Source organism: Aplysia californica, unplaced genomic scaffold (genome assembly GCF_000002075.1).
Source record: "Aplysia californica isolate F4 #8 unplaced genomic scaffold, AplCal3.0 scaffold00100, whole genome shotgun sequence".
Classification (NCBI taxonomy): domain Eukaryota; kingdom Metazoa; phylum Mollusca; class Gastropoda; order Aplysiida; family Aplysiidae; genus Aplysia; species Aplysia californica.
Genome location: NW_004797370.1, coordinates 285,698 through 293,572, shown reverse-complemented (window position 1 = coordinate 293,572; position 7,875 = coordinate 285,698). Strand labels below are relative to the sequence as shown.

Sequence of the window (7,875 nt, the reverse complement as noted above, 5' to 3'; positions counted from 1 at the left end):
TGATCTCTCTCTCTCTCTCTCTCTCTCTCTCTCTCTCTCTCATGACTCTCTCTCTTCCAAAACAAAGCGTTTGATCCTGTTTAAAGCCGGAAAAATAAATCCGTTATACGAAAGAGTTAGTAGGGTGCAGTTACTTAAGGTTTCTGCGATTCCAATTCTCTGATACTTTTTCTTTTTATGTCATTTGCTAGGTTATATAACCTGTTGTTCTTATTCCATTGAAATGTCAGACAAATAAAAATGGATTTTCTATCTCTCGGGAAATTGCCAAAATCATCTTACAGATCATCTTGCATTTACATAATTTAAAATGGTTTGAATTACGTTGAAAGGGGAAATTTTAATACTGAAGCTGCACTCGTTCAAGGTGAAAAGTCTGAGTGAGTGCTTGTCAAACCTGGACGGTATCGTCTTCTTGTGGGCTGTTTGGTAATATTGGTGGGCGGTCGGTCATGATAACGCAGATAGTGGCAGGTATTATTTACTGCCCCACGCGGAAATACATGTAAATGGGCGAAAAGAATGTTTCTTCCTCTTAAAGGTGGAAAGAATTGGCGCTGGCGACGAGAAGGTTGACAACAAAACTGGTCTGAGTGAATGAAACGGGGGAAGCGCCCTCAGATCATAATAACAGGGTAAATTACTCTTGAAAGTGGATCGAGGTTGTTAAGGAAACCCTGAGAAAACATAATGTCACAAATGCAAGAGCTGCGGAGCTGGCCAACTATAGAAAACTACATTTCCCCTCAACGATTAACGGCAACAGAGAATGAAAAAGTAAAGTAAGATTACTCCTGACGACCAGGAAGTAATATTATTATAATTCTTTTGAGGGCATATTAATTATGGTCTACGTTTAGTCAACATGATAATGCCAATGTCTCCAGAGGTAGATACTCGCCATTGCGTCCTAATGATATAAGTTCAATTCCGGTGTGGTTAAAAATGTAAGCTTAGGTACTTTTACATCCACCCCTCCCCCTCCCGCAAATCGATACAATTTAGATCATATAGGAGGCAGGTTTCCAACCCTGCCTGTCAGGGCCAACCTAGGCTGAGAGGGTTCCGGGATACATCCCAGCAGATAGACTGAGATACTAGATAACAATTTATATCGAATTCAGGTCTTCTGCGTGCGACAGCGAGAGCCTACACAGACGCCGTGTGCGGAGAAGTCATTTTATCTAGCATGTGTCTATGTCTGTGTGGATGTTGTACCTCCCTGAGTCTCGGTGTGGCACTGGGGGGTAGGTTTGAGCAACCGTCTCTTAAACCATCTAAATCTTGTCGACGAAGACATAAAATATTCCCAATCACGAGTTAAATTTACAATCAGACGCGATGACGTCATGTTTCGCCTTATTTGCTGACAGCAATAGACACAGTTTCTCTTTTAGCGCGCGTAATATAAATGTTTGGCTGTGGGTGATTTTTTTTTTTTTTGGGGGTTCTTGGGGGGAGGGGTGTTGCCTAATGGACAGCATTGTTTATACAAATGAAAACCCGACACGCAGTTTGATACAATGACGATTTATTTGATGAGACGACCTCGGGATCCACGTATAAACTTATCTGTTCCCCGGCTTTTCTTCTGGGCTGGCAATTACAGAGTCGGTCAACTACGCATAATCAGAGTTTTTGCCTTAAATATTGCTCTAACGTAAGTTACAAGAGATGCTGGAAAATACATATTACGTCCTATAGCAATCAAATTCATCCCTAACGATGTTGTCCGATATAGGACATGCTATAATCGCTGTTCTGCTCATTTGAAAAGGCCCTCTCTTCGTCGATATATTGTCTGCCGTTTGCTTTTATTCCCTGTGTATTGAGTAGCGATGCCGAGGAAAAATACAAGAGAAATCAGAAAGTTGCGAACGAAAAAAAAAAAGGCGTCACAATTTCCTTCCACGTCCAGTCTGTATTATTTTTCTCATCCTTGACTTTGTTATCATTTTTATATTTTTGCTGCTAGATGCTCTCTTTTGTGCCCACACTCTTTTCTCCTCCCCTCGTTTCACTTTTCCCGCCTCCTCCTGCACTTTTTCCTGTTTTTGTGTCGCCTCAAACAACACATTCTAATGTTTCTCCTCTCTTTTCCTGTTACTACTTTCTTTTCGAGAATTTTTTTTCAGCTCCTCCCCCTTAATGGGTAATTTGGGGAGTTTTCAAGGCCTTTTACCTACTTGAATCTCTCCTATCAATGATGAGCTGAGCGATTGGAAATATGCCTCTTTATAGCGTTGATTACGGCGTTGAAATCGCACTATGTTATATAGATGGTTTAGGCAGATTGTGAGGCAGAGAAAGAAATAGAACAATATATTGGAATACACAAAGAGTGCTTTCAAATCACATTGATTTTATGGTCAGAGCGTAAAGACAAGGAGAGGGAGAGATAGAGAGAGAGTGAGAGAGACAGAAAAAAATTCATCACACAACTTACAAGATACAAATTACAATGAACAACAAACAATGCACAGCATACGACCTTAACATTCTCACAGCTTACATTGGACAACAAAAAACATACAATTTACAATTAACTCTCAAAAACTTTGAACACTAGAACAATCAACTTACAATGATCAACGAACAACTTACGACTTTCAAATTCTCACAATATACCACATAGAACTTACAATAAACAACGAACAACATAATATATTTAACAAATTCTGAAAACTTCCAGCATACAACTTACAACTACCAGTGAACAGCATACAACTCACACATACTTGACAACGAGCGGCACACAATATCAGTCAATTCTCATAATTTACAACACACAACTTACAATGAACAACGAACAACATGCAACTTACGAAAGCGGAATCGACACACCATACACACTGCTAACATACAATAAACGGCATACGACAAACAATAACAGCATACTACGAATAATAACACATAACAAAGAATTCAATAAAAGAACTAACAATAGCATATAACAAACAGCTAACTGCATCATATAACCCATAACTAAAGATTAAAAAAAAAGATATAACGTACAATTAACGACAGCATTTAACAAACAACTAATGATTACATATAACAAACAATTAACAATAGCTTTCAACAAACAACTAACAATAACATAATATCATAACAAACAACTAGCAATAACACATGTCAAACAACTAACAATACATCGTAGCACATCTCTAACAATAGTATGTTATTACGCACAACTAACAATAGCAGAACATTACATACACACCAAGCAATAACATCAAAACGAACATAGCGCAACAAAGCAACAGATAAGATTGTTCTCACAGACTGCCCATGGCTACAAAGGAGACGATGTTAAAAGGGGAAATAATTCCGCCTAGGTCTTTAAACAGAAAGCAAAATACGCCAGTCGGAAGCTGATTAACTGCCGTGCTCTTCAGCCGTTGACGTTAATGAGAGTTGGAAAATCAAGAGAGGCCTTCAGGCCTTTGGGAACTCGACTGACTGTACTTCCTCATCGACGATGTCCGAATATACCCATGTATGTAAGGGAACATTGGTTTTAGGAAAATTCCTTTTAATGCGTTTTTTTTTTTTTTTAAATACCAGAATCGCTCAAATTGTTGTGTTAGAGCGTTCTGTGTACATTATAGTATCGCCAAAATGTGAAGAAGAAGAAGAAGAAGAAGAAGAAGAAGAAGAAGAAGAAGAAGAAGAAGATGAAGAAGAAGAAGAAGAAGAAGAAGAAGAACAACAACAACAACAACAACAACAACAACAACAACAACAACAACAACAAGAACAAGAAGAACAAGAAGAACAAGAAGAAAAGCGCATATAAGAGCATATCAACGCCCTACAGCATGAGGGCGACCGAGAAAGACCTGGATAGATGCGAGTCAGGGGAAACACTAACAACTCATGGCTTTCCCCTGACCCAAGCTCTCCTGCTCTTCCCTCGACACCCAAAAGGGTATAAGCGGCGGATAAAAGTAAAAGTAAAGTAAAGCTCGCGTCTGCCCCCTTTCAGAGGCTAAAATGTTGGTGCTGCTCATCTACATGTACTCCCAAGCGGGGCATAAAACACAATCTGTCACTATCCAGACAATCCCAGTGATCGCCCACCAAAATGATTAAACCGTCCACTATTGGTAGGTATTACTCAGGTTGGCAAGCACAAGGTCACTCGATACGAAAAAAAAAAGATGTCCTCTGTCTCTTTATCTTCTTCCAGTCTCTGTTGTATTTTTTATCGTTGACTTTGTTATGAATACTTTCTTTCTGCTAGATGCTCTCTTTTATACCTACACTCTTTTCTCTTAATCCCCCACTTTATTTTTTCCTCCTCCTCCTCCATTACTTTTTTCAGTCGCCTCAAGCAACACCTTCTATTGTTTCCTTTCTCTTTTCCTGTTATTACTTTCTTTTCGAGAATGTGTTTTTTCCGGCCCATTCAATATCTATAGTACGTTTACATGACGTACGACAACATCGTCTGTCCTATTTATCAGTTTTAAAATTCAAGCACTTTTAAAACCGTAAACAGTGCTTCTGAGTAAAAAACAAAACAAAAAAAAACAGCAATCAACAATAACAACAAATAAGGAAAAAATATCATTTGTAATAATCCAAACATACAAGGTGCACACATTTTGCCAACCTCCTTTAGTCTTACAAATGTTATAGCATGCAAGTAAGCCATTTATCTCCAAAATAAAGAGACATAATATTTACCCGGAGTACACCTCTTGTATTTTTCCCCAGTTATAAAATTATAATAACCATCTCGCCTACCACGATAATGATTGCCTTGTAACTCGTTCCCTGGGTAAATAATTCTACTTTGTGTCTGATTTGCTTAAAAATATAATTTGATTGAGTCTCTGTGTTTCCCGCAGCGTAAGTATGCTCATGGGGGAAGAAATGGGCCTGACTGGTGGATGAGAATGGATGTCTGTCTGTCGTTTAATATTTTTTTCCATGTTTATCTCTAACCATTTTTTCCCTGACATCAAAGCAAGAATGTTTTATTGGGTAATAGCGATCCGTCGAATACAGAAGAACAAATAATGGCGGTTTCATTTCTGTTTTGTATTTTTTGTTTTCGTTTTTTTGAACTCTTGGCATTTGAAACAGACTCTGTTATGTTCAATTCCTGTTCTTTTCTCTTCATTTCACTTTTCACCCCTTTCATCATCTGTCCTAACCCTTGTGCTTCATTTTTATTTCTTCTTTCTTTTATTTTCGTCTAATTTTCTTCCTCTTTTTTTCCTTCCTGGACAAAGAGAATGTATTTTGATAGCTAGTCCTTTGTTTGGGTTGTTACTCTGTGTGTACCATAATACCGTAGGTAGAATATTAATATAAAACGTGACAAACTCAACTTTGACAGAATTGGTTTTATTGGCCATAGCAGAAGCCGGAAGTCAACACAATTCTTATTTCTTCTATTTCGCCTAAAATTTAGAAATAATCTCCCCAGCAGATGCATTGGTCATCGTTTGAAAATATCATTAATAGAGCATTTCCCACCCCACAGTCTAATTTTCTTAAATTCACAGCACTCGCGGAAGTAAACAAAATACGTGTGTGGCATCGTGGGGAAATCAGGCGCTCGTCAAAATAATGAAATCAAAGAAACCAGTATTGTTCCTCCCGCTGGGCAATTTTTATTTATTTGTTTTCTTTTGGGGGGGGGGGGGGGGCTTAGCACGTTTTATGACCACTTAAGCTCAAGTTAGTGTGAATTTTACAGAAGAAAGTTGATCAAGGGCACGAAAAATGTAAAGCTGTAGTTTCCAAAGGCTTGTTACTAAACGTTGGCAGTCATTTTCTTGGTAACTCTACCTCTGACACAAGACGATCCCATGCGCCTACAATCTCAAATATTTCGACTTCTATTTGAGCTACATGGGTATTTTTTTTTTCAAAAGCAAAACATAAAAGCTTTACGACTGGACTTCTTTTTTGACATCCATCCCTTGGCGCTCATATGATCTTCAGTTGCTAGCGCCGGAAAACCTTACTAAAACTAATAAAAGTTTACGATGACACCAAAAATTCCATAATATGCCTAAAAATTTACGAGTGTCTAATTCCACCGCGTTGTGACACTAAATATGCTTGAAAACTAAATCTTGTTAATTCTATTTTAATGTCACTCTAAAGCGTATTTGAGGCATTGAACAAACTACGATAACTTGAGTCCCTGCCACCCATAAAGTTACTTCGAGTTAATTTTTCAAGTAATCGTAACTTTGCCTGTACTATAATATGCGACAGCGAGCGAATCTCTTTTTCAAAATTATTATTAGTAGTACAATTATTGTTGTCTATTGTATCATAATTTGCTATTGTTTTGTAACACGTCTTGTTTTTTCCAGGTTTGGTCTGAACTTTCCCACAAGGAGTTTCAAAGTATTGAGAGAGAGCGAGAGAGAGAGAGAGAGAGAGAGTGAGAGAGAGAGAGAGGGGGGGGGGCCTTCCTCTTTGAGTCATTATTTTCTTACAACACAAAGAAGACAGACAACTGAGAGTTGTCACTGTACGTGAGATACCCCCTTCGGAGGTTTAAAAAAAAAAAGATTAGGAAAAAAGGCTCCAACATTGTCTAGAAATGACTTTGTATAACTTAATTTCCGATTCCCGTCAGCCATCATACGCGGAGCGGAAAGCGATCAGAATAAAGCACACGCAGTGACCAATAACATTGTGTACGTCCGTAAAACCTGACTTTATTCGTCCGCTCACAACAAAGATAACGTCCAGACATCTCTATATCGCTTTCATAAGAATCTCGTTACTTTTTCTTCCTCTGGTGGGGCTGGTCATTGTCCTGTGATTTGTGTTTCCTCTTTGTTTTGTTTTGGGTTTGTTGTTTTGTTGATTTGTTTTGTTTTGTTTGGGGGTGGGGAGGTGGGGGGGCACCCAACCAGCCAGACAGTAAAACAAATGGCGAGACAGTCAGAACGGCAGACAGACAGACAGACATAGTGGGTGGTTGGCGGGAGCTCTGGTGTGGTTTGCTCCTTCTTTCCTATCAAACATCTATCGCCCTTATCTCCCCTTCTTCTTTTTTATGTTTGTTACTCTCTTGTAACACCTCTAATCTTCTGGCACTCATATGACCTTATTTTGCAGTTGCGAGCGCCGAAAAACCTCTACTAAAACAAACAAAGACAGACAGACAGGCAGACTGGTAGACAGGCAGACAGACAGACAGGCAGACAGACCGGTAGACTTTATTGTGTAGCCGAGTTTATATGACTGCTAAGTATATTGGTGCATAAAAATGTCAGTCGAAATATTTTACTGGCGGAGTTGTAGCAGAGCAACGTCATGCTGACTAATATAACGCGTTACGCTTGGCCATCTGTATTTGATGTAATTTTCTTATTGTAGAGATTCTTACTCCCCAATCGACACAATTTAGATAATTTGTGAGACGGGTTTCGGCCAACACGGCTGAGCGGGATATACAACAGCCCAGCAGAAAGACAGAGATAGTCGATACAAATTCTCCCCACTCCAGAATCAAACTCGGGTCTCCTGTGTGCGACGTCAAAGCGCTTAACCGCTACAACACAGACGACGACTGACCACGTTCTGTAAGCAAGAGAGAGCGTCTTCCAAGACCGCCAGTGCTGGGATCTGTATGTATGTGAATAAAAGTGAGTGCGTGCATAATATGTGTTTTCATCTGTGTGTGTGTGTTTGTATGTTTGTATCTGTGTTGTGTGTGTGTGTATGCATAAATATGTGTGTATGTACGTTGTGTATGGATGTGGCTGCAACTGTATGTGCGTTAGTGTGTGTGTGTGCGTGTATATGTGTACGTGTATGTATGTGTGTGTGCATGTGCGTGCATGTGTGTGCATGTGTGTGCATGTGTATGTGAGCATGAATGTGCATGTGTGT

The 7,875-nt window shown here is 39.2% G+C and overlaps 1 protein-coding gene across 1 annotated transcript in view; it reads right to left on the bottom strand.

Moving 5' to 3' along the window:
• Positions 1-7,875, bottom strand: part of LOC101846804 (cholecystokinin receptor) — a gene marked incomplete in the record, with an annotated part of 56,176 nt that overhangs the window by 47,214 nt on the left and 1,087 nt on the right.